This window comes from Canis lupus, chromosome 27, assembly GCF_003254725.2.
Source record: "Canis lupus dingo isolate Sandy chromosome 27, ASM325472v2, whole genome shotgun sequence".
NCBI lineage: Eukaryota > Metazoa > Chordata > Mammalia > Carnivora > Canidae > Canis > Canis lupus.
In genome coordinates, this window is record NC_064269.1 from 13,261,605 (window position 1) to 13,288,900 (window position 27,296).

At 36.0% G+C, this 27,296-nt stretch overlaps 1 long non-coding RNA gene across 1 annotated transcript; it reads right to left on the reverse strand.

Moving 5' to 3' along the window:
* Positions 1-17,636: 17,636 nt before the first annotated feature.
* Positions 17,637-27,045, reverse strand: LOC118352497 (uncharacterized). Its single transcript, XR_004809694.2, has 2 exons — positions 26,867-27,045; positions 17,637-18,259 (listed from the first exon to the last, which is right to left on the reverse strand). It is a non-coding gene; the product is annotated as an uncharacterized LOC118352497 (long non-coding RNA).
* Between the last annotated feature and the right edge of the window lie 251 nt (positions 27,046-27,296).

Below are 27,296 nucleotides of genomic sequence, written 5' to 3' on the forward strand. Positions count from 1 at the left end.
CGCTGGAGTTTTTATACCCACTCTAACCACTGTATCTCATCATGGGCTAGGCGTGTTGATGAAAGAGCAAAGATAAATATCATAGCATGCCAAAGACGAAATCCGTTTCAAGTCAGTTTAGTGTCTTATTTGTGCCATCTTCTATCTTGGATCAAGTCCAGCTTATACCAAACCCAGAGCACACCTTCTTGCCACCCTGTGCAAACAGCAAAGGCAGGAACTAAAAGCCCCAAGATTAAAAACCAAATATGCCAATAATATACATTTGTCTGTATCCCATTAATCATTGCAAAAGTCTTCATACCTTAAGAAACTCAAATAGTGTGATTAAATATTGTAATATTGTCTCTCCCTTAACAACAAAACGTACTTTAAACATTAACCTACCTCGAAACAAAGAATTCTTTATTTATCAATATATTAGTAGGTATTTCCTTAGAAAAGTATATAATTATCACTTAGGCACAGGCATAAGTATAGCTGTAGATATACTAAGACACACAATGCACTATGGTTACTGTAATAGCTTTATTACTCACAAGGACACATGGCATTCCAATGATATACAGGCTTACGATGAACTTTATAATCTGATATATAATTGGAAGACATGAAAATGAGAAGGTCAGAAAAAGAATGTTTTAGAACAAAAATAAAATTAAATGGAAAATACCATCCATGAATTATAGATGTAGATATTCTGGGGTAGGGAGAGGAAGTTCAAGTCATGGTCTAAGAGAAGAGAGTCTGGTCTGTGCTGAGCAGGGCAGAGATAATCGGCTATGAAAGGTAGACCTGAAAACTAAAAGAGCCAACTCCATAGTTTAGTGATGCAAAAACTATGGGTAGGCATCCTTTAACTTCCCCTTTATCTACTCATTCTCAACTAATCTGAAGGAAATAAATGATACCTGCCTTGTCAGAGGGCCTGACCAATACATTGTGAATGCTTTTACTCTTGTTCTTCTTGTCTCCATCAAATCTCCTTAGTCTGTTTGTTGATTCCTTAAATCATCTTGAAGGGGGACAGAATTTATCGGGTTTAAATATTTTAAATGTATTTTCCTGTTCAAGGTAATGCATTCCTTGAAGGCCATGCATTTTTTAAACTGACATCACTGAAAGTGTCTGAGTTTTCCTGGTGGGGCAGGGATTTGGAAAGGGGGCAAACAATAGACACAGGAGTACTGGGGAGGGGGCTCACCCCAAGAGCAAAGAAGGAGGTAACAGAGATTGGAGGGGATAAGACTGCCTTTACTGACTTTGTAGTTTTTCCAAAACCCAACTCTGATTGTCTCAGTACTTTGCAAATAAAGACTATATATTGAGGATTTTTCTCCAAAACAGAAAAAAAAAAGTTAGTTAAAAGGGAATATTGCCCTTTGAGACGTATGACTCATATAAACATGACTATTTACAATGGTCTTTTGTTTTTTCAATCATACATGACTTCATTGTGAAGGACATTTGGTCTTAGAGAGCCATTTCTCAGATTATCATTATGACATGATTGTTCTGCTATGTGTCAACAGTTGGCCTAGATATGTAGACCAGAATGAAACAAAGTTACATTGAGGCTTTGAGGAAATTAAAACTATATGCAAGATGGGAAATTTTCCACAAGCAGGGATCGGGTAAAATGCTTTGGAAGCTTGAAGGAAGGTAGCACTCTTATAGGTTACGAGAATCAGGAAAAATTTCATGGAGAGGGTAGTTCAAGGGCTGAACCTGGGAAAAGAAAGTAGATAAAACCTGGACATGTAGAATCAAGGAAGGATTCTAAATGGAAAATGCATTCTGAAAAAGTCAAATGCAATTTCAAGCATTCTAATGTCTTACCACCCGCTTCACTTTCTAGATCACTTGTTCTATTAGTGTGATTCCAAGAATCTATTGCCTCCACTGGGACCTAAAATTCATTGATTCTGCTGCATTCCATTCAGTTTTGCTCCCCTCTGCAATTCAGCTACTCTCTTACTTACTTGGTTTAAATTCTACAGTTAATTATTATCATTATTCCCTTGCATGAACCCTTCATTCCTTTTCTCTCTTAAGTCTATGACCCCAACTGGGCCCTAAAGATAGGCAATTATATTTCCTGCTCCATTTGCTTTCACACTCTTCATGCTTTCTCTTCTCTTCTCCAATATTCAGTGCCTCCTTTCCATCTTCCCTCTCAGGAAATGACTTTACTTCCAATTTGAGAAAATATAAGCTATCAAAAGAGAAACTCTATACGATCCCCTCCCCCAAAATCTCCATCTGCTGGTATCTGTACCCTTTGCTCTGCCTGCATTATTAATACACAAGAACTCTTTGTGCCACCATTTAAGGTCATTTGTGTACTGGATTCCATCCAAGAACATTAGAGCCAGTAATTTGTTCACCTGTGTCCATATTACCAAGGTTTCTTTCCTCTTTTGGATTTATTCCAACTGTATGAATACATGCAGTTATTTGTTCTTACTAAGAAAAATAAATGTAACAAAAAGTCAACTTTATGGTGACTGAATTGTATGTCAATAAAGCTGTTCATAAAAAAAATGATAATTGCACTCACTTCCTTCCTGCTCCCTTCCCATTTCTCTACCCCCCTTAATGGCTAAACTTCACAAGCGTTCCTTGCGTTCACTGACTCCAGTCCTGATTTTTCATTCTCTCATGAACTTACTCAACACCCATTAAGTTCTCTCCATCAATGCACAGAATCAAGGACACAGGTGATCTTTTGTAAATCCAGTCAGTGGTCAGTTGTCAGCCCTCATTTTACGGACCTCTCAACATTCGACACATAGTTGATCAATTCTTCCTTCTTAGTACACTGTGACTCCTGCAATTTTCAGGTTTTCCTGTTTCATGTGCTGCTACCTCTTATTCTCTCCTCTGCTGACTCTTCCTCATCTCCAGCACCTCTTAACATAAAGGTCTTGACACTCAGTTTTGGATTTCTTCTTTTTTTCTAGACACTTCACACCTTTGGTGATTGTACCCAAGTTCTATGGATTTACATACCATTCAGATACTCATGACTTCCAGGTTCATATATCCAGCCCTGGAATATTCCCCTGCTTCCAAGCTTATTTTCCACATCTTCACCTCTATGTCTAATAGGCAACTAAACTCAGTGTGCCCCAAATAAAACTCTAAACCCACTCCTTCCACAAATGTACTTCTCCTAGTGTCTTTTTAAACTTAGTTAATAGCAAATCTGTCTGGGTTACTTTACCCCCTAAAATTTATAGCCAATCTTGAATTTTCCTTTTCTTTTGCCACCCCTTCCACACACACTCTATCAGAAAATCCTATTGGTTCTCTATTTAAAATAAACCCAGAGTGAAACCTCTGCGCACCAACTCCTCTATGACCACCTGGTTCCCTTCATTCGGCCGCACTACCTCTGACCTAGATTACCACAGTGGACTTCTAGCAAGGCTCCTTTTTTATAGTCTCAGACATTAGCCAGAGCAGTCCTGTGCAAACTGACTCTTAACATTCATTTTTCTACTCAAAACCCTGCAGGAACCCCCATTTCACCAAATAAAACTAACATCTTTAATATGGTCCTCAAGGCCCTACTCCGTCAGCCCCAACTCTGATTTTACCTCCTGTCTGCTTGCTCTGTCTCTGCTCCAGCCTCAGAGGCCTCCCTGCTGTCACTGTTCCTCACCAGGCAATCCTGCCTTAGAGTCTCTGCATTTGCTGTTTCTACTCCCTGGAATACTTTCTCTCCAGGTATACACAGAATGTGTTCTTTAACCTCATTAAAACTTGCATTTTAATGACATATTTTGCAAATAGCTAGTATCTACTTCTAATGCTATAATTATTTTTCCTCCAAAATGACCTTTCTCAGGGTTATGATTAAACTTCAGCCTTAGTGAGTCAAAATCTATCTCTATGTAAGAAATTTAAAATATGGATAATTTGCATATGTTTTAAACAGACATCCAATCAATATTTGGCACAATCAATATTTTATACTATTAGAACTAAATATTTTAATTTCAAAATTAAAAGCCTTTTCAATTTCTTCTAAGTCATTCATACTTTTACAGAATTTCTAATTCTTCCCCCAGATATCAATCCTCCCCTCATTTAGGTCCTTGCCCAAAATCCACTTTCACATGGATACCTTCCTTGAATAAATTACAAACCTCACCCCACAGCACTCCTTCCCTCTATATTTCTCCATAAAATTTACCACCATCTAATGTATATTTTTACTTAATCTGTTTAATACATTTAATTATGTCTGTGTTTAGTACTAGAATTTAAATTTAATTAAGTCAGGAATCTCCGTGTGTTTTGTTCACTACTGAGTCCCGGTGCCAAGAAAAGAGTCTGGCACATGATAGGTGCTCAATAAATATTAAATGAAGATTTTAGGAACAATTTTGCCCTGCTCAAAAATAAAAGTTACATTAAATAACAATGGCAATAATCATAATAATGATAAAAAACATTTTAGATTTTAGTATTGAAACTATTTATATTGAGATTAAATGCAATATAATATAGCATACACTGAGTTAGACACACTAGAGTAAAACTGAGGAGATATTGATGGTTTTGAAAAGGTTCCCACCACTTGAAACTTCTAGTCCAGATTCATCCTGGATTGTTATAAGGAAGAAATGCTGTACCAGCGATGTTAACAGTTTTGTTTGATTTCACCAGCTCAGTTACCTGGTAGTCAAAGTCCTAGATCTTTTTCACTATAATGTTAATAATTACAGATGAAATTGGCTTTACAGTTGTCAAAAGGTGGAGGAGGGACAATAAAGTATCCTCCAAACTGAGAAGCTACTTTAAGACCCCAAAACAAAGTGAGCCACTCCAATACATTTATAAAGTCAGTCAGGGTAACTTACTGAAGGTGGTTGGGGACAGGAAGCAGGCAATCCAGGCGTTGTGTGGCTATCCTCAGCCCAGTTTGGACGTTGATCCACAGTTTCCATAGAGAAAGGGCACTGGGTTGAGATCAGGGGTATGAGATCAGGGGTAGTTACCTAAAATGGGAACTTCTGTGCACAGATTATCTCTACTGGTTACCTCAAGTGGTGCCATCTGTGTGCCACTTTAGGGACAATCAGAACAAGTCTTTTCACATTTTGGTCAAGGCATACATTAACCTCCAAAGGGCCTGAAACATGAAATGTTTTAGGGAGGTCATTGCGTGGGCATCAACAAGATGGAGGGCCAAAGATGGAGTCACTCTTTTCAGCACTCCCACAACACTGGCGCCAAAAGTGAAAATGACAATAAAATGCCAATCTACTATATTTATATTGGTTGCCTTTCCATTTTCATGAAAGATCAGAGAACTCAATGATTATATATGAAAGCTACAACCCCATTTGCTCGATTCTCATGTCTTTATAATTCTCAAGCCACTCCTTTCAAGATTTCACCACGTTATTCTTTTTTACCTTCAAAAATTTCAAAGTGTCCATGTCTTATCACTATAAGAGAAAAGTTTTTAAAATAATTAAAACCACCAATTTAGCAAATGTTGAAGAGGGTTATTAAAAAGAAATTAATGTTTCTGGGAGGCAGACTCATTTTTGTTCTGAAATTCTTCATAGGTAGCTTGTTTTTACAAGGAAATTAAACACTCTAACTCTCTTATAACAGTATATCAATCAGATAAAGCCATCTAATAATATTAAGACATATACTGCATAACAACTTGTACATAGTGTAAAAGCACATCCATCAGAAAGAACAATAGTCAAATATTTCCTTCTTGATTTAAAAGAATGTGGCTTAAGTGTCTGTACACTTAATGACACACTGTCATAGGAAAAGTCAACAGTTGAAAGAACAATAGGATCAGTATGGGCAAGACAGTTTATTGTTTTTAAAGCACATTTGTACTGGGAGCAAATACAGAAAATGCTAAACAATATTTATGTGGATTATGGAACAAGAAGTTCCTTACTTTCATATATATCATGATCTGAAATTATATTGGAAAGTTGAGTGTCTAGATATTGGAAAATTTTTGTTGTATTGGTAATTTCACTCCAAGAAAAATAAAAATACGATTAAATTCTTGAATAAATACTATTTAACTTGATATAATTATTTAACATATATAATACTTAACATTATATATGAATAATAAATAATTTTTCACGTTAATTGCCACCTCCAATTTAACATCTCAAAATTGTTTATCATAGTAGTTAAGCAGAAGAAACTAGTAATGTTAGAATAGATTCTCAGATGGTGACTTTTTAAAGAGTAAAGACATTTTTTCAGAGTTCTGAGCAGGATATCATAGAGGCATTGATACTTATCACTGTAGTGTCAACTTTCCTGAATAAAAATTTAAGAATTTGAACACTGGACTTCTCTTAATAAGAAGATCTGTAGAGAAAAATTTTATCATCTGTGTCTTCTCTCTGGATTAGTATCACAGAAATGGTTTCTTGTGCCTCATCTAAAGCCATATTTTAAGCATCACCTTATCATTTGTTTTGCATAATTATGCCCATAGTTATATCAATTCCTTCTTTCCAGCTTTTTTCTTTTTTTTTTAAAGATTTTATCTATTTATTCATGAGAGACACACACACACACACACAGAGGCAGAGACACAGGCAGAGGGAGAAGCAGGCTCCATGCAGGGAGCCTGACATGGGACTCCATCCTGGGTCTCCAGGATCAGGCCCTGGGCTGAAGGCGGGGCTAAACTGCTGAGCCACCCGGGCTGCCCTCCAGCTTTCTTCTCCATCTCAACATTCCCTAATGTATTTTCATTCTCACTGCATCTTCTTAGTTACACATTCTTCTCTGTCCACTTTAGTTAGAGAGTTTCATCCTATAAACTGTTCTCTAAATGGTCACCATACTCATTTGTTTCATTCAGTCCAGTTGGATTCTCATGGACTATTCTGACACTTTTGAGTCCACCAATCATCTCTTTCTTTAAATCATCTCTGTCTTGGCCTCTCCCTTTCTATTGCTTCTGACTATGGATGTTTCCAGGAGATTTTTTTTTGTACAGTATGTTCTCCGCCATCTCAGACTCTCCCGCATTTTGAAATGATGGTGTTATGAGCTGATTTGTGTCTCCTCAAAAATTCATATGTTGAAACCCTACCCCCTATATTTTGATTACTCAAAATGTAACCATATTTGGAGATATGGCCTTTAAAGAGGTAATTAAAGTAAAATGAGGTTATTGAAGTAGACCCTAACCTAATATGACTAGTGTTCTTGTGAGTTAATTTAAACACAGATACATACACAGGAAAGATAGTCAAAAGATATAGGGAGTAGATGGTTATTTGCAAGTCAAGGAGAGAAACCCAGAGCAGCTTCTTTTTTCACAGCCCTTGGAAGTAATCCACCTGCTGACACCTTGACCTTGGATTTCTAGCCTCCAGAACTGAGAAAATTGATCTTTCGTGGTTAAGCCATCCAATCCTTGATACTTTGCTGTAACAGTCCTTAACAAACTAATGCAAATGACCTCTCAGCAATTGCAGATGTACCTCTGACCCCATAGTCTCTTCTGAGTCTTGGATTGGCATTCGTAATTGTCTACTGAACATTTCTATCTGTATGTTTTGCAAGCTTAAATAAACATGTAGGCACTAGTCATCTGCACCAAACCTGTTCCTCTTCTCTACTTCCCAGTAGGTTTTCAATACTTAACAATTTAACCTTAAAATTTCAGAATTATTTTGCATGTATAGTCTTAACTGTGATATTAAAATTGAATGATTTTAAACTTGATGTTAAAATCCTGTCATTTGTGAGAACATGGATGAAACTTAAGGGCACTATGCTAAGTGAAATAAGTCAAAGAAAGACAAATAATGATCTTACTTATATGTGGAATCTAAAAAAAAAAAAAAAACAAAAATAAACGAAACACAATAACAATAGAACAAGCTCGTAGATATAGAGAATAGATTGACGGTTGCCAAAGGTAGGGCATGGGGTAGGTGGAATGGGTAAAGAAGGTTAAAGGGTACAAGTTCTAGTTATAACATAAATAAGTCCTATACAATATGGTGACTGCAGTTAATAATACTGCATTGCATACTTGACAGTTGATGAGAGGGCAGCCCGGATGGCTCAGCAGTTTAGCGCTGCCTTCAGCCCAGGGTGTGGTCCTGAAGATCTGGGATCGAGTCCCACGTCAGGCTCCCTGCATGGAGTGGAGCCTGCTTCTCGCTCTGCCTGTGTCTGTGTCTCTCTCTCTCTCTCTCTCTATCTCTCATGAATAAATAAATTAAATCGTTTAAAAAAAAAAAGAAAGTTGATGAGAGAATAGATCTTCAAAAGCCTCATCACAAGAAGAAAACGTTTTTAACTATAATATGGAGACATGTTAACTAGGCTTACTGTGGTGATTATTTCACAATATATACAAATATCAAATAATTATGTAGTACACCTGAAACTAATGTCATATATCAAGTATACTTCAATAAATAAATAAATAATGAAACCTTAAAGTATAACCAAAGAATATCTAAAAAAATTTCTGACAAAATATGACCCCCAAAGACTTAAGCCAAAAAATAAAGGAGAGCAAGTGTAAAATATAAACAGATTCACTTTTTAATGTAACATATTATTTACTTAAAAAATAAATGATGCATTATGTAGTGATGTTAACCAGAAACAGTGATTTATTTTATTATTAATGAATCATTTATACCCTATTAAACCTACTAACACTTGACAGACTAGGAAAAAATAAAAAGCTAAACCTGAGGGGATAAGAATTACAGAAGTTTAAAAAATGTTTTCAGAAGAATTTTATTTCATTCGGTGGAAGTAAATTAGTGTGTTCCATTTTTTATTGAGATGTACATGAATAAATACATAAAAAGTGCATAATTTAAAGAAGCATTATACAACAAAAACACATCTAACACCAACTAAGTCAGGAGATACAAAGTTTTCCGAAATCCCAGAATTCCCCACATGCTTGCTTTTCAGTCACAATACTTTTCCTTTTTTATAGAGATAATGACTGTCATAGCATTTGTAATCATCATTTCTTTATTTGTTTTGTGTTTTTCCACCTATATATGCATCCTTAAACAATAGGGCAGTTCTTTTCCACCTTATGTAAATAGGAGCATTCTGTGTTTTGTTCTTTTGTTTTGCTACTCTCAATCGTATTATGCTTGTGAGAATCATCCAGATCTTCTTATTTGAAATTCTGCATTTGTATTTTTGTGTGTCTGTGTAGAAATGAGTTTTAGTTTATCCTAATTAAGATTCTCAAGACTTCTTGTGTATATATAGATTGCTAGCTTTCATCAGTTCTAACTATTTCTTAGCCTTTATTTCTTCAAATGTACCTCTCCCCTATATTCTCTCTTCTGGCATTCCAGTCAGACATATGTGAGACATTCTTACTCCATGCTACATGATTCTTGATTACTCTATTTTCAATCTATTTTTCTATCCATGCTGCATTTTAGAAAATTTGTTTTGACTTATCTTCCAGTTTATTAACTTTTTGTTTATGTGTCTAACATTATTAAACCCATCCATGACACTTTTAATTATAATTATTGTTTTTTCTTGTTCAGAAGTTCCACTTGATTCTTTATCAAATCTTCTCAGTAATATCTATAATTTCATGGTAATTATAACTCTGAAGATATTTTCAAGTTTCTTTTTGTCTCAGATTTTATGTTTCACTATTATAATAATTAGACTTTTAGCTAGTCTCCTTCTGCTCTGAGATGATCTTGACTCTTCTCTCTCATGTTATCTTCTTTTTTTGGAGGCTTTATTTGTTTGGACTACACTGATTATTGTTTTTAAAAACTTATTTATATCATTTAAATGATAGAATAAGTGTATACTCCTTCAGTAAATGTCAGTTTTCTTCTTCCAGGTACCAAAATACCACCAGTGGAACTACTTTTGATAAAAAATCTTCTGATGTTTTTTGGAAACACGTGTGATAACAATTTGGCCTATAATTCTGCTATGATTTAGAGTCACAGTGTCTCAGATTCTTTTATTATCACCTAGGTATGCTCATATTTCTATTATGTTCAACCTTTATGTATTTTTAAAATATAGTTATATCTCATAGTGTGCAGATGGATTTTTATTTTTTTATCAAATCTGAAAAATCTTTACTTAATTGGATCAAGTTTATTTACACTTAATGTAAAAACTGATATATTTAATTTTATACCTATGGCATATTTCTTATCTGTCCCAATTTTTCTATGTTTCTATTTCATTAATTTCTTGCTTCATTTGGATTGAAAAATATTTTATAATTTCTTTTCCTCCTCAACTACTTTAGAACTTATACACCCTGTACCTATTCTTTTAGTGGTTTCTCTAGTAATGAAAAATATATATATTTATCAAAATCCAAATGTATTTGCCCTGTTCCTACCTAATTCAAGGACTTTAATTATTTGTCATTGAATCAATCGTCTGAATGATTTTGTTTTTAAAAATATTGATGATATGAATTTGGATTGTAGCTCTAGAAGGGAGAATTTACAGGTTATCTCAAGACCATGCTGTCTCAGTGGGAGAGGATGGGGAAGTTCTACTGCTTCTCACTTATTCTGAGATGTATGCCGTCAGAGCCCTTGCCTAATGGGAACATCTGTGTATTTGATTCCCAAGCTCAGGGTATGATGGGATATGTCCTCTGCCCTCCAATCCACTCACAGCTGATGAGACTGCCCCTCAAGTTTGCTAGGATCAACAAATGTTCAGTGTACAAATGTACATCACCATGTTCTAACCCTCATGTTGACTTTGGCCTAATATTACCATAGCACTTTATCAGATCTTTCTTTTTATCTAAACTTTTCAGTTTTCAGCAGCTGGACTTTTCCAAATCATTGCCATAATTTTTTAATTTTTTATTTAAATTCAGTTTGCTAACATATAACACCAGTGCTCATATCAAGTGCCTGTCACTCCATTACCCCACCACTCTGCCCTCCTCCCCTTCTGCAACCCTTTGTTTGTTTCCAAGAGTTACGATGCTCTCATGGTTTGACTTCCTCTCTAATTTTTCCCCACTCAGTTTCCCACATTTCCCTTATAATCCCTTTCACTATTTCTTATATTCCCCATATGAGTGAAACTATATGATGATTGTCCTTCTTGGATTGATTTATTTCACTCACCATAATACCCTCCAGTTCCATTCACGTGGAAACAAATGGGTATTCATCCTTTTTGATGGCTGAGTAATATCCCATTGCATGTATACCACACTTTCTTTATCCATCTGTCGAAAGACATTGTATCTCCTTCCACAGTTTGGCTATTGTGGACATTGTTGCTATGAACATTAGGGTGCGACTGTCCAGTGTTTCACTACATCAGTATCTTTGAGATAAACACCCAGTAGTGCAATTACTGAGTCATAGGGTAGCTCTATTTTTAACTTCTTGAGGAACCCCCACACTGTTTTCCAGAGTGTCTGTACCAGTTTGCATTCCCACCAACAGTGTAAGAGGGTGCCCTTTTCTCCACATCCTCTCCAACATTTGCTATTTCCTGTCTTCTTAATTTTAGCCATTCTCATTGGTGTGAGGTGATATCTCATTGTGGTTTTGACTTGCATTCCTGATGACAAGTGATGTGGAGCATTTTTCATATGCTTGTTGGCTATGTGTATATCTCCAGAGAAATGTCTGTTCATGTCTTCTGCTCCTTTCATGACCGGATTGATTGTTTCTTGGGTGTTGAGTTTGATAAGTTCTTGGATACTAGCCCTTTGCCTAACATATTATTTGCAGATATCTTCTTTCATTCTATAGGTTGTCTTTTAGTTTTATTGACTGTTTCCTTCACTGTGCAGAAGCTTTTTATCTTTATGAAGTCCCAATAGTGTCATTTTTGCTTTTGGTTCCCTTGCCTTCACAGATGTGTCTAGCAAGAAGTTGCTGTGGCCAAGTTCAAAAAGGTTGTTGCCTGTGTTATCCTTGGTATTTTGATGGATTCTTGTCTCACATTTAGATATTTCAAGCATTTGAGTTTATCTTTGTGTATGGTGTAAGAAAATGGTCCAGTTTCATTTTTCTGCATGTGGCAATCCAATTTTCCCAACACCATTTATTAAAGAGACTGTCCTTTTTCCAGTAGATAGTCTTTCCTGCTTTGTTGATGAATTGGCCATATAACTGGGGTCCATTTGTGAGTTCACTATTCTGTTCCAATGATCTATGTGTCTGTTTTTGTGCCAGTACCATACTGTCTTGATGACCACAGTTTTGTAACACAGCTTGAAGTCAGGCATTGTGATGCCCCCAGCATTGATTTTTCTTTTTCAATATTACTCTATTTGGGGTCTTTTCTGGTTCCATACAAATCTTAAGATTATTTGTTCCAACCCTGTGAAGAAAATCCATGGTGTTTTGATATAGATTGCATCGAACATGTAAATTGCCCTGGGTAGCATAGACATTTTCACAACACTTATTCTTCCAATCCATGAGCATGGAATGTTTTTCCATCTCTTTACATCTTCCTTAATTTCTTTCATAAGTGTTCCATAGTTTTTCAAGTATACATCCTTTACCTCTTTGGTTAGGTTTATTCCTAGGTATCTTATGATTTTGAGTACAATTGTAATTAGGATGGATTCCTTAATTTCTCTTTCTTAAGTCTCATTGTTAGTGTACAGAAATGCCACTGATTTCTGTGCATTGATTTTGTATCCTGCCACACTGCCGAAATGCTGTATGAGTTCTGGCAATCTTGGGATGGATTCTTTTGTCCTTTCTATATAGATTATCATGTCATCTGTGAAGAGGGAGAGTTTGACTTCTTCTTTGAATTTGAATGCCTTTTATTTCTTTTTGTTGTCTGATTGCTGAGGCTAGGACTTCTAGTACTATGTTGAATAGTAGTGGTGAGAGTAGACATCCCTGTCGTGTTCCTGATCTTAGGGGAAAGGTTCTCAGTTTTTCCCCATTGAGAATGATATTTGCTGTGGGCTTCTCATAAATGGCTTTTATGATATTGAGGAATATTCCCTCTCTCCCTACATTTTGAAGAGTTTTAATCAGGAATGGATGCTGTATTTTGTCAAATACTTTCTCTGTGTCTACTGAGAGGGTAACATGGTTCTTGTTTTTTCTCCTATTGATGTGATCTATCACGTTGATTGTTTTATGAATGTTGAAACATGTTGAAACACCCTTACATCCCAGGGATAAATTTCACGCGGTCGTGGTGAATAATCCTTTTAATGTACCGTTGGATCCTATTAGTTAATATCTTGGGTAGAATTTTTGCATCTGTATTCATCAGGGATATTGGTCTATAATTCTCCCTTTAAGAGGGGTCTTTGTCTAATTTTGGTATCAAGATAATGCTGGCTTCACTGAATGAATTTGGAAGTATTCCTTCCCTTTCTATCCTTTGAAACAGCTTTAGTAGAATAGGTATTATTTCTTCTTTAAATGAGAATTTTGAGAGAATTCCCCTGGGAAGCCATCTGCCCTGGACTTTTGTGTCTTGGGAAGTTCTTGATAACTACTTCAATTTCCTCACTGGTTATTGGCCTGCTTAGGTTTCCTATTTCTTCCTGTTCCAAGTTGATAGTTTGTAGTTTTCCAGAAATGCATCCATTTCTTCCAGATTGCCTAATTTGTTGGCATATTGTTGTTCATAATACGATTTTTAAATTATTTGTATTTCCTTGGTATTGGCTGTGATCTCCCCCTTTCATTGATGATTTTATTAATTTGAGCCTTTTCTCTTTTCTTTTAATATGGCTGGTTAAGTGTTTATCTCTCTTATTAATTTTTTCAAAGAACCAGCTCCTGATTGTGCTGATCTGTTCTACAGTTCTTCTGGTCTCTATTTCATTGACTTCTGCTCAAATCCTTATTATCTCTCTTCTTCTGCTTTGTTTAGGCTTTATTTGCTGTTCTTTCACCAATTCCTTAGGTACAAGTTTAGCTTGTGTATTTTAATTTTTTTTTCCAAATTTTTGAGGGAGGCATGTAGTGTGATATATTTCCCTCTTAGGACTGATTTTGCTGTATCCTAAAGATTTTGAACAGTTGTATTTTCATTTTCATTAGTTTCCAAAAAGTCTTACTTCCAGTTCTTTCTTTTGTGGTGAATTCTTCCTTCTAGACATTTTGCCCAGAGCAGAGTGTCTGTATGAACGAGCAGAGTCAAAAATATCAACTGTGACCTAAGTAAAATACACCCTAGGCAATTCCAAAGAGGTCAGAGACCAGAAAATAAAAGAAAAAGAAACATAGAACAAAATAAAAGGACCACTAAAGTGTAAAACAAATACAAAATATAGTAGAAGTAAAAAAAAAAAGAAAAAGAAAAAAGAAGAAAAGGGGAAAAATGTGGATGTGGAGAGAGTAGTGCTGGGGAGAAAATATAGTCTCTGAGGGGACCAATAGATGATCCTCTTGGTTCTGAATCTATTTTGTTCTGTTTGTTAGAAGATGCAAAATTCCAAATTTATATAAATGAGCAAAACTTATATAGACACCCAACATCAACCACAAAAACAGAAACAAGATTAAGCAGGGGGGTAGAATGGGAAGGAATGGTTCTGGGTGTATTTTGGTCTGTATGTTAGAAGGTACTAACTTCCATCATTATAAAACAAAATAATAAAAAAAATAAAAATAAAAAAAATAAAAAATAAAAAAAACAAAATAAGACAGAAAAAAAACAAAAAACCCAAAAACTTATAACTCATACATCTACCAAAATTAAGTTGAATATGTTGAAGGGAATCCAAAACTGAATACATGTAAGACATGTAATTATAGAAATATGAAAGTCAAGAAGGAAACAGCTTAAAAATGAAGAGTTGGTAAAATATTGTAGTTAAGGTGGGAAAAGAGAAAAAATATCGGAAATTTTTAACCTGAAATAAAAACCGAATTGTAATGAAAGAAGCCTCTAGTTCTATATACTATTTTCCATCAGTCCTGGAGCTTTCCAGTGCTACTTAGTCAGTAAACTTGCTCTTCCTTTCTTCTCCCAGCAGTTCTTCTGGGGGAGGGGTCTGCTGTGCTGATTTGCAGGGGTCTGTGTCTGGGCAGAGATGTCCTCACCCTTTGCCAGGTGGCCCAGCTCAGGGTGAGCTGTTTATCCATGAGGTTTTGTTCCCTAGAGGCCCTGCATCTCCCAGGTGAAAGGGGAGAAGAAGGAAAAGATTAAAAATGGTAGCAGTCAGAACTGTAGCTCCTGAGCCAAGAGCTCCCCATGAGTACCCAACTGCAGTCTCCAGTCTACACTGGCCTGGATGCTCCTGGGGACAGGTGAGGGTGCACTGATCTGCACAAATTGAAGGGCGCCCCGCAGCAAGAGTTCTCACTGTCCTGTGTCCTCCTGAGGGGAATGGAGGATAGCTGCCTCTGTCTGTTGCCGGGCTCTAGGGTGAAGAGAGCTACGGTGCCAGCCCATGTAACTGGCCAGCTTTCCCAAATGCCCCAGAACGTTGTGGCATTCTAGCCCTTTACTGCAACCTGACCATGGTTTGCGGTGAGCTTTCTCCCAGGCGCTCCTATTCTTATTGTGTCTCCAGGAATATTGAGGCTTCACTGACCCTCCTGTGATTCTGCCCTATTCCGTCAGGGAAGACTTTCTCAGGTGCAGATTTTTAAAGTTCCCAATTGTCTGGGGCTCAGTTTTTGTGCCCCAGCTTTCACAGCTTTTCTTTTCGCGGCTTAACTTTCATGCCCCAGCTTGCCACAGCTCTGCTTTTGTGCCCCAGCTTGTCCAGTCTCTGCTTTCAGCCCAGTTTCCCTGGGCTTGCCCCAGCCAGCTGCAGCTCCCCTCCCCCATCTTGTCTCTTCTCTGTCTTCCTACCTTGTCGGAAGCAATTACTTTTCTCTCTGTAGCATTCCAGCTGTTCTCTCTTTACATCTCAGGTTAAAATCATAGGTGTTCAGGATTTTTGAAAGTTATCTAGGTAAGTTTGTGGGACCAGATGAATTGAGGACCCCTACTCTTCTGCCATCTTGCCTAGCCTCCCAAATCATTGCCTCCCAAATCATTGGAAGTGAAACCAAGGCCAATTTGTTTTCTTTTTTTTTTTTCTTTCTTTTTTTTTTTTTTTTTTTTGGTTACCACAAAATCAGTTTCTCCTGGGTCTCACTGAATAAAGGCTAACAAATACTCAAAGTGTTAGTTTGATGGGATACCAAGTTACTCAGCCACTGATACCTATGATACACAATCCAGAGACTATAGTCTGCCATTCAAATAACTCACCAGGATGAGTAATCACAGAATATCGGCTCCATCTACCAGCTAACTCCAAAATTCACCTTCCTTCCATCAACAATATAAAGCAGCTAAAAGTTATTTTAGATTTGGAGATAAGAAAAAAAAGATTTGGAGATAAAGAGGATCTGAGAACAATATGCTCCTGACAATTATATGTGGTAGTATTTTTTTCATCTTTTTATATATGAGGAAACTGACACAAAAAGAGATTGGGCAGGTGAGCTGGTATAATCATGAGTGCATAGCCCATGTTCCTCACTTCCACAGTTTCTTTGACTCTGATGCACAAAAAGAAAGCAATTCTGTCTATATAGACTTACAAGGGAGACTTTCCCATAGGTTTCTAACACACAAACCTTCAACTAATGATTAAAGATTTAGGTTGCACTTTTTTCATAATGTTCAATTATATTATAAAAATCTCCTTCAATGTAGTATATATACACATATATACAGTGGAACACTACTTGGCCATCAAAAATGAAATCTTGCCATTTGCAATGACATGAATGGAACTAGAGGGTATTATGCTAAGCTAAACAAGTCAATCAGAGAAAGACAATTATCATATGATTTCACTCATATGTGTAATTTAAGAAATAAAAAGGGGGTTATTGGGGAAGGAGGGAAAAATAAAAAACAAGACAAAATCAAAGAGGGAGACAAACCATTAGAGACTCTTAATCATAGGAAACAAACTGAGGGTTATTGGAGAGCAGAAGGTCAGGGGATGGGATAACTGGGTGATGTATATTTAGGAGGGCACATGATGTAATGAATACTGGGTGTTATATAAGACTGATGAATCATTGACCTCTACCCTTGAAATTAATAATATGCTATATGTTCATTAAATGAATTTAATTTTTTTAATTGTAAAAAAACTCCTGCAACATTTCAAATTGTGTCAATTTTCTTTCTTCCAATTTACATTACTTTGAAAGTATAAAAATTATTTGAAGAAACAATTGAATAATTTATATTTTGATATTTAAAAAATAAGTCTATACCTGGAAAACCACTTTCTTTAATATGAAGTGAATAAGTCAGAAAGGGATTGTAAAAAGTAAAGTGTCGGTAGTTAACAGATGAAGGACTATGTATCTCCCTGTAATTGACACATACTAATCATCTTTATGGAACACCAAATTTTATAAAATAACTGAGAGCATTTAATGAATACTTAATTGAGTGGACTTAAGAGCTTAACATTATAGGTCACTTAGAATATTACTAGATATTGCTACCACTTGTGTTTACTTTTGAAATAAGCACATATCAATGAAGACATTCTATTTTATGTAGCCAAAACTTATATTTATCTTTGAAAGAAAATCCCTCTTGCTAAATAAAGATACTCCCATATTGACTCAAGCAGGCTTGACACATAAAACTGAAATGATCTCATTTATTCTATAATTCCCTATTGCAAGAAGAAAGAACTTCTTAGAAATTATCAGAATTCACAGTTTTAAATGCCAAAGTTAATTTCCCAGATGTAATTATGTGCCACAGACATTGTACCCATCAGTAATGTAGCTCTGATACAGTAGATATGAAACATATAAATAGCAAAACCTCATATTGTAGGAGGAGAGGGGAGCAGAGAGGTTACTGTAATGTATAAAAGTTACACGGAAAAAGTGGACTCTGTACCGAGGTAAAATTTTTGTCAGATGATCCTCAACCTCAGTGTTGCTCTCCTCTCCCACTGCTACACCACACCCCAAAACAAAAGCAAAAAAGTTAAAGCAATCTTACTCCCCTCCGATGCACCAAAACATGCTCCAACAGCTGCAAACAAGTCACTGCAGTAGAGAAAATCATAAATGTTATTCAATTGCACTGATCAACTTCCTAGAAAATTAAGTATTTGTAGCTAAAATTAAGGATAGAGTCACACTTAATGTGTTTATTTTAGTAATTGCAGACAACAAAAACAAAACACTTCATAGAGCTCTTTGCAACTCCGCTTTCATTTTGATATGAGGAGATCTCTTGCTTGTTACAAGCCGACCTGGAACATAGACCAGTGGAGAACAGAAAAGTAGATCAGTATGTGGCATGGAGATAGACAAGAAAGCAATGATATGGACATGAGGAAGGGAAAGGCCATTTGGCTTTGGGTTTTAGTTCATTGTTTGGCAATTAATCACTAATTATTGCAAGAGAAACTTCCAAAGATCCATGACATACAGTGATGAGCAACTTGTTAGAGAAATATATGTTTAGTGAAACTGAGGTCCCATATGAAATCCCTTATAGAATGGTGCTTGCATGTGACTTGCCTGGGAATTCGTTACATCATTTCATAGGTATTATCTCATTTTATCCTCATTTTCTAGAAGGTGAGTGTACTACTCTTGCCGTTTTACAGATAAGGAAACTAGTTCTCTGGCCATTTGGGCCAATTGCTCCTGTTTACTGAGCTACTAACTGCTGAATTTGAAATTTAGTTCAAAGTATTACCAATTCTAAATGTATGGTCCTTCTAACTTTTTTCCTTTGTAACTTTCCTTTTTCTAATGTTTTTTTTTCTAATGTTTCTTAAAGTAACACTGACGATAATTTTTAAAAATTGAGTGGAGATGACAACACCGATGAAATAAAGGAAGAGCCTCCAAAGTGATTTTATTAAAGAGCATGTTTCTTTATGAATTTACAAGTTCTTTTTATATTTCTTTGTAGGCATGCTTTGTTTATTCCAAATTGTAGTGTCTCATCAAAGGTGGGTAACCCCTAAACATATTAGTAAACTTACGCTCTTTCTAAAAGCATGACTTTAGCCAAAATAGCAATGTTATTATTGATCTGTCTTCAGCAAAGACTTTTGATTCAATCCATACAAATATGTATGTATCAAGTGATTGGCAGCAGAAATCCATATACACAAAGTTTATGGTCAAAGAATACTCTTACCTACAAGCAGCTTCTATCTATGGTGCCCTTATTACTCTGATAGATACCTCCTCTGCACTATACCATGCGTAACAGGAAATCAAAACAATGCCAACATGAGAGAATAAGCTTGCAAAACATTTTACCCATTGGGCTCCCACTTAGTAAATTACACTGCACCCCCACCCAAGTTTTTATTTAAATTCTAGTTATCATATATGGTAAAATTGGCTTCGGATGTACAATTCAGTGATTCATCACTTACATACAATACCCAATGTTCATCGTCACAAGTACCTCCCTACTTCCTATTAGCTAGTTAGCCCACTCCCCACCTACCTCCTTCAATCAACCTTCAATTTGTTCTCTATCGTTTGATCTCTATGGTATTTTTTCCTACTTCATGAAAGTTGATAGCATTTAGGAAGCCTCAATATTGAATCACAAAAAGCAAGAAATGAATAATCTAGAATGATTTCAATGTTGAAGGATTTTAATTACCAGACAGTATTGAGGTTGAAGCAATGACATGAAAGTATAGAGGTCCTACATAACTTTGTCCTCTTGCCACATTCTCTTAATTTTGTCTATACTTTCTTTGATGAATTACCATAAATGGTTCTTTTTAAGCTAATGATTCAGTGATTATTGAGAAATTTGCCTTTGTATTAGATTTTTACAAATAAAATAGTCATAAATATCAAAAACAAAGTCTTATGGGTTGTTTTACTCTCTTTTTAAAAATTTTTCTCCCTATTTACTCTTTTTTTTTTAATTTTCTCCCTATATGTTCATCTGCTTTGTTCCTTAAATTCCCCATATGAATGAAATCTTACGGTATTTGTTTTTGTCTGACTGACTTATTTCACTCTTCATAATACACTCTAGCTCTATCCACGTCATTGCAAATGGAAGATTTCATTCTTTTTGATGGCTGAGTCATATTCCATTGTACATATATATATATCACCATCTCACATCTTCTTTATCCATTCTTCAGTGGATGAACCTTTGGTTTGGCTATTGTTGATAATGCTACTATAAACATCGGGTGCATGTACCCCTTTGAATCTGTATTTTTGTATCCTTTGGGTATATGCCTAGTAGTGCTATTGCTGAATTGTAGGTTAGTTCTATTTGTAACTTTCTGAGGAACTGTTATACTCTTATCCAGTTATTTTTATCAGAAGAGCAAGTGAGTTAGTTACTTTGCACTCATTTATGAGATTGGGAAAATCTCATATATAATATACTGTGTTTGAACATAAAGTCGTAGATTACTTTTCTAATTTTTAATGAGATAAACTTGGTGTTTTAAACAACTCTTCTAATTTCACTGTAGCAAGCATGCTCCCCAAAGGCCTAATTAGCTTTATAGTCTCACATTTCAGAGTAAAACTCTATATCAATACAAGAGTATATATATTTTTGCATCTTCAGTTACTTAAGTGTCTCCTTATAGAGTAGATGTAAGTGCTTTAGGGGTTGGAATTTGTCAGAAATTCCAGTATTTAATAGGATGCTTTTAAAATAATCTCATGCTCCCAAGAGAGTGCATATGTGATTCCTCTGCCTAGAATGCTTATCCTACCCTAACACTGTTGAGTGTTTTTTTGTCTTGAGTGGATCTGCTTCGATATTAGCTTTTCTTTGTGTAGGAGCCTCCCAGATCCTCCACTCTGGACAGATAGTTACATTCTCTTCTTTACTGTAACACTTTTATTTTAGGTTTTTATTTAAATTCCAGTTAGTTAAAATACAGTGTAATATTAGTTTCATGTGTACAATTTAACGATTCAACACTTTCTTTCTTTCTTTCTTTCTTTCTTTCTTTCTTTCTTTCTTTCTTTCTTTCTTTCTTTCTTCTTCTTTCTTTTCTTTCTTCTTTCTTTCCTTTATAGGTAGTTAACATACAGTGCAATACTGGTTTCTGGAGTAGAATTTACTTTTTCATCATTTATATACAACACCTAGTGCTCATCAGAACAAGTGCCTTCCTTAATATGCATCACTCATCTAGCCCATCTCCCACCCACCTGTCTCCATCAACCCTCAGTTTGGTCTCCATCGTCAAGAGTATCTTCAGGCTTCTTACCCTCTCTGCTTTTTTTTCTTTTCCCCCTTCCCATGTATTCATCTGTTTTCTTTCTTAAATTCCACATATGAGTGATATCACATTGTATTTGTCTTTCTCTGACTTATTTCACTCAGCATAATACATTCCAGTTCCATTCATGTTATTGCAAATAGCAAGATTTTATTCTTTTTAATGGCTGAGCAATTTTCCATCATATATATATATATGGTATATATATATATACCATATATACCACTTCATTTTTATCCATTGATTAGTCAATGAACATTTGGGGTCTCTCCATTGTTTGGCTATTGTTGATAATGCTGTCATAAACATTGCATTGCATGTATCCCTTCAAATCTGTATTTTTGCATCCTTTGGGTAAATACCCAGTAGTGCAATTGCTGGATCATAGAATAGTTCTATTTTTAACATTTTGAGAAAGCTCCACAGTGTTCTCCAGAGTGGATGCATCAGTTTGCATTCCCACCAACACTGCAAGAAGGTTCCCATTTTCCACATCCTCTCCAACATCTCTTGTTTCTTGTGTTATTAATTTTGGCCATCCTGACAGGTGTGAAATGGAATATTATCATAATTTTGATTTATATTTTCCTGATGATGTGTGATGTTGAATATTTTTTCATATGTCTATTCACCATCTGGATGTCTTTCTTGGAAAAAGTGTCTATTCCTGTCTTCTGTCCATTTCTTAACTGGATGTTGATCTTGATAAGTTCTTTGTAGATTTGGATACTAACTCTTTATTAGATATGTTGTTTATAAGCATATTCTTTCATTCCATAGGATACCTTTTAGTTTTGTTAGTTTCTTTGAAGAAACTTTGTATCTTGCTGAAGTCCCAATAACTCATTTTTGCTTTTGTTTCCCTTGCCTCTGGTGATGTGTCTAATGAGAATTGCTATGGCCAAGATCAAAGAGTTTTCTATGTTTTCCTTTAGGATTTTGATGGTATCTGTCTCACATTAATGTCTTTCATCCATTCTGAATTTTTTGTGTGTAAGAAAGTGGTCCAGTTTCATTCTTCTGCATGTGGCTGTCCAGTTTTCTCAATACCATTTGTTGAAGAGACTGTATTTTTTACAATGTATATTCTTTCCTGCTTTGTCAAAGATTAGTTGACCATATAGCTGTGGGTCCATGTCTGGGTTCTCTTCTGTCCTGTTGATCTAGGTGTCTCCTTTTGCACTAGTACCATACTATCTGGATGACGACAGCTTTGTAATAGAGTTTGAAATCCAGAATCATGATGCCTCTAGGTTTGTTTTCCCTTTTCAGAATTGCTTTGGCTATTCAGGGTCTTTTGTGGTTCCATACAAATTTTAGGATTGTTTGTTCTAGCTCTGTTAAAAATGCTGGTGGCATTTTGTTGGGGTTTACATTAAATATGTAGACTGCTTTGGGTAGTATAGACATTTTATCTATGGCTTCCAAACCATGAACATGGAATGCTTTTCCATTTCTTTGTGTCCTCTTCAATTTCTTTCATAAGAGCTCTATAGTTTTCAAAGTATAGATCTTTTACTTCTTTAGATCTATTCCTAGGTATCTCATTGCTTTTGGTGCAATTGCAAATGCGATTGATTCCTTGATTTCTTTTCCTGTTGCTTTGTTATTAGTGTATATAAATGCAACGGAGTTCTGCACATTGATTTTATATACTATGACTTTGCTAAATTTGTTTATGAATTCTAGCAATTTTTTGGTGGAGTTTTTCAGGTTTCTACATAGAGTATCATGTCTACAATAGTGAAAGTTTGACTTCTTTGTCAATTTGTATGCCTTTTTTTTCTTTTTGTTGTCTGATTACTGAGGCTAGGCCTTCCAATACGATATTGAACAACAGTGGTGAGAGTGAACATCCCTGTCATGTTCCTGACTATAAGGGAAAATCTCTCAGTTTTTCCCTTTGAGAATGATATTTGCTGTGGATTTTTCATATAAGGCTTTTATGATACCAATGTTCTTTCGATCCCTACAATGTGGAGAGTTGTTTTTTTTTTAAATCAAGAAAGGAGGCTGTATTTTGTCAAATGGTTTTTCTCCATCTGTGAAGAGGATCATATGGTTCTTATCCTTTCTTTTATTAATGTAGTGTATCACATTGATTGATTTGTGGATGTTGAACCACCCTTTCAGCCCAGGAATAAATCCTTTTTGGTCATGGTGAATAATCCTTTCAATGTACTGTTACATCCTATTGGCTAATATTTCGGTGAGAATTTTGGCATCCATGTTCATCAGGGCTATTGGTCTCTAATTCTCCTTTTTAGTGGTATCTTTGTCTGGTTTGGGGATCAAGGTAATGCTGGCTTCGTGGAATGAATTTGAAAGTTTTCCTTCCATTTTCAATTTTTAGAACAGTCTCAGAAGAATAGGTATTAATTCTTCTTTAAATGTTGGGAAGAATTCCACTCAGAGGCCATCTGGCTGTGGACTCTTGTTTGCTGAGAGATTTTTATTACTGATTCAATTTCTTTGCTGATTATGAGTCTGTTCAAATTTTCTATTTCTTCTTGTTTCAGTTTTAGTAGTTTGTAAGTTTCTAGGAATCTATTTCTTCCAGGTTGCCCAGTTTGTTGGCATATAATTCCTCAGAGTATTCTAATTGTTTGTATTTCTGTGGTGTTGGTTGTGATCTCTCCTTTATCATTTGTGATTTTATCTATTGGGTCCTTTCCCTTTTCTTTTTGATAAGTCTGGCTTAGACTTATCAATTTTATTAATTCTTTCAAAGAACCAGCTCTTAGTTTCCTTAATTGGTTACACTGGGTTTTTGTTTGTTTGTTCCTATATCATTTATTTCTGCTCTAATCTTTATTATTTCCCTTCTCCTGCTGGCTTTAGGCTTTATTTACCAGTCCTTTTCTAGATCTTTTAGGTGTAAGGCTAGGTTATGATTTGAGACTTTTCTTGCTTCTTGAGGTAGGTCTGTACTGCAATATACCTCCCTCTTAGGACCATCTTTGCTGTATCCCAAAGGTTTGGGGCTGTTGTGCTTTCATTTTCATTTGCTTCCATGTACTTTTTATTTGATTCTTCTTTAAATTCCTTGACTAACCCATTCATTCTTTAGTAGTATATTCTTTAACCTCCATGTATTTGAGGTGTTTCCAAATTTTTTCTTGTGTTTGACTTCCAGTTTCATAGCATTGTGACCTGAAAATATGCATGATATGATCCTGATCTTTTTGTACTTGTTGAGGATCTATTTGTCACCCAGTATTTCTATTCCGGAAAATGATCTATATGCCCTTGAAAAAAATTGTGTTCTGCTGCTTTAAAATGAAATTTTCTGAATATATCTGTTAAGTCCATTTGGTCCAGTATGTCATTCAAAGCCATTATTTCCTTGTTGATTTTCTGCTTGATGATCTATCCACTGCTCTAAGTGGGGTGTTAAAGTCCCCTACTATTATTGTATAATCATCATCAATGAATTTCCTTATTATTAATTTATATATTTGGGTGCTCCCAAGTTGAGTGCATAAATATTTACAATAGTTAGATCTTCTTGATGGATAGACCCTTAATTTTGATAAAGTGCCTTCTTCATATACAGTCTGTACAGTCTTTGTTTTAGAATCTAGTTTGTCTGATATAAGTATGGCTACTCCAGCTGTCTTCTGACATCCATTAGTATGATATATAGTTCTCCATCCCCTCACTTTCAATATGCAAATGTCTATAAGCCTAATATGAGTGTCTTGTAGGCAGCATATAGATGGGTCTTGTTTTTTCTATCCATTCTGATGCCTTATGTCTTTGTTACCTGTAGAGTTGGTGTTTCTGGTGATGTTCTCTGATTCTTTCTAGGCTTTGTTACTTTGTTTTTTTCCCTCCACTCAAAGAAGTTTTCAGCTATAATTTGTTCAAATAAACCTTTTACCCTCTTATCTCTCTCTTCATCTCCTAAGATGCCTATGATATGAATCTTACTGAGTTTTACTAAGTGGCTGAGTTCTCTAAGTCTACCTTCATGGCCCATTACCTTTCTTTCCCTCTTTTTGGCTTTATTATTTTCCATAATTTCATCTTCTATATTACTGATTAGCCGCTCTGTTTCAACCAGCCTAATTTTTATGGCCTCCATTTGTGTTTGCATCTCAGTGATAGCATTTTTAGGTTTGGCCTTATTAGATTTTAGTTCTTTTACCTCTGCATTAAAGGATTCTGTAGTGTCTTCTATTCTATTTTCAAGCTCAGCTAGTATCCTTATAATCCTTATTTTAAATTCTAGTTCAGACTTCTTAATCTTATTGATTAAATCCCTGGCTGTGAGTTCTATCTTGTTTTATTGCTTTGGGGGTGAATTCCTCTGTCTCATAATTTTGTCCAGAAAAGAAAAAAAGAGAAAAAAAAAAAAAGAATAAAAGCAAACAAACAAATCACATGACAGCAAAGCAAAAAACAAAAAAGAGCAGAACAAATACAAAAAAAAAGAACAAGAAAACCAAAAACACAAAACAAGAAAACCAAAACAACAACAAACAAAAAACAAAAAACCAACTAGATCCTGGGTGTGTTTTGGTCGGCTTGTTAAAAGAATCCGATCCCAGGGGCAGCCCCGGTGCTGCAGCGGTTTAGCGCCTCTTGCAGCCTGGGGTGTGATCCTGGAGACCTGGGATCGAGTTCCGCGTCAAGCTCCCTGCATGGAGCCTGCTTTTCTCCCTCTGCCTGTGTCTCTGCCTCTCTCTCTCTCAAAAAAAGAATCTGATCCCAAAATAAAAAGTTAAATTAAATTACAATGAAAGTAAACAAAATAAAAATATATATGTAAAGTATATATATGATTTTTTTAAATAATAATTAAAAATATTTTCAAAGGAATTGGAAAATGTAAGAAAATAAATGAAAAAATAATAAAAATAAAAGAAATAATAAAAGTAAAGAGGAGGCTTCATCCTATTTCTCTTAGAGCTTATGACTTTGCAGCCTTCTATGATCAATAAGCTTGGTGGGAGCAGGCTGTGCAGGTCTTCTGGGGGAGGGGCCTGCTGCACAGATTCTCTGGTTTCAGTGGAAATGCACAGTGGGGCGGGGCTTAGTGTGCACAGTCTGGCTTCCACCAGATGGCACTGCTTTTTGCTTTCAGCCCTGATGAGTGGAGTGAAAATGGCTGAGCCCTGCTCTCTAGCCTGAGAGCTCAAAGTTCGCACCCCCTCTTCTGAGCCCCCACAACAAAGCGATCAGCCTATTTGTCTCACTGGTTTCCATTGGAACCCTGCATTTACCCTGAGTCTCAGCCTTTTGGAGTTTCAAAACTCTAAATTTCAGGGATGGCCACAGTGCAGACCCACACTGCTCCTCCAGGGATCTCCCCGTGTTTGCTGGCTTGTCCCAGGAAGGTGGTCCCACAACCACACAGCAGTTTGCAGTTTATAGCAGAAAGCTTGCACCAAGACCTGCTGTTCTCTGCCAGCTTTCTGGCTCCTATGCCTGGGAGCAGTGCAACACCTTGGCCCCACCCATTCTTCCTGTAACCTAAGAGATCCTCAGACCGCCCTGTCACTTCTGTGATTCTGCCCCTTTTTGCCACCTGAGCATCTTTAATCCAGGCACATCCCCCAGAGCAGTGAATTTAAAGTTAGGATTTTGTGCTCTGCTGCTTCTAATACTGCTTACCTCTGTATGCAGGCTCCCTCCCCACCACTGCATCCACAGATAGGTCTCCCCTCAGTGAACTTCCACACTTCCCAGCTTCCAAATGGTGGTTGCTTTTCTACTTGTAGACTTGTGGGTTTTGTTCTCTCAGACCTCCAATCGATCTCTTAGATGTTCAGAATGATTTGATTCCTATTTAACTTAGAGGGAGAATACAAGGTCAGGGTGTTCCTACTCCTCCACCATCTTAACTCCTTCCCCTTAGTGATTCAACACATCCCTACAACATGTAGTGCTCATCACAAGTGTACTCTTTAATTCCCATCACCTCTTTTACCCATCCTCACTGCCCACCTCCCCCAGCCCCTTAACCACCAGTTTGTTCTCTATAGTTCAGGAGTCTGTTTCTTGGGTTGCCTCTTTTTTTTCCGCATATGATCTTTTTTTTTTT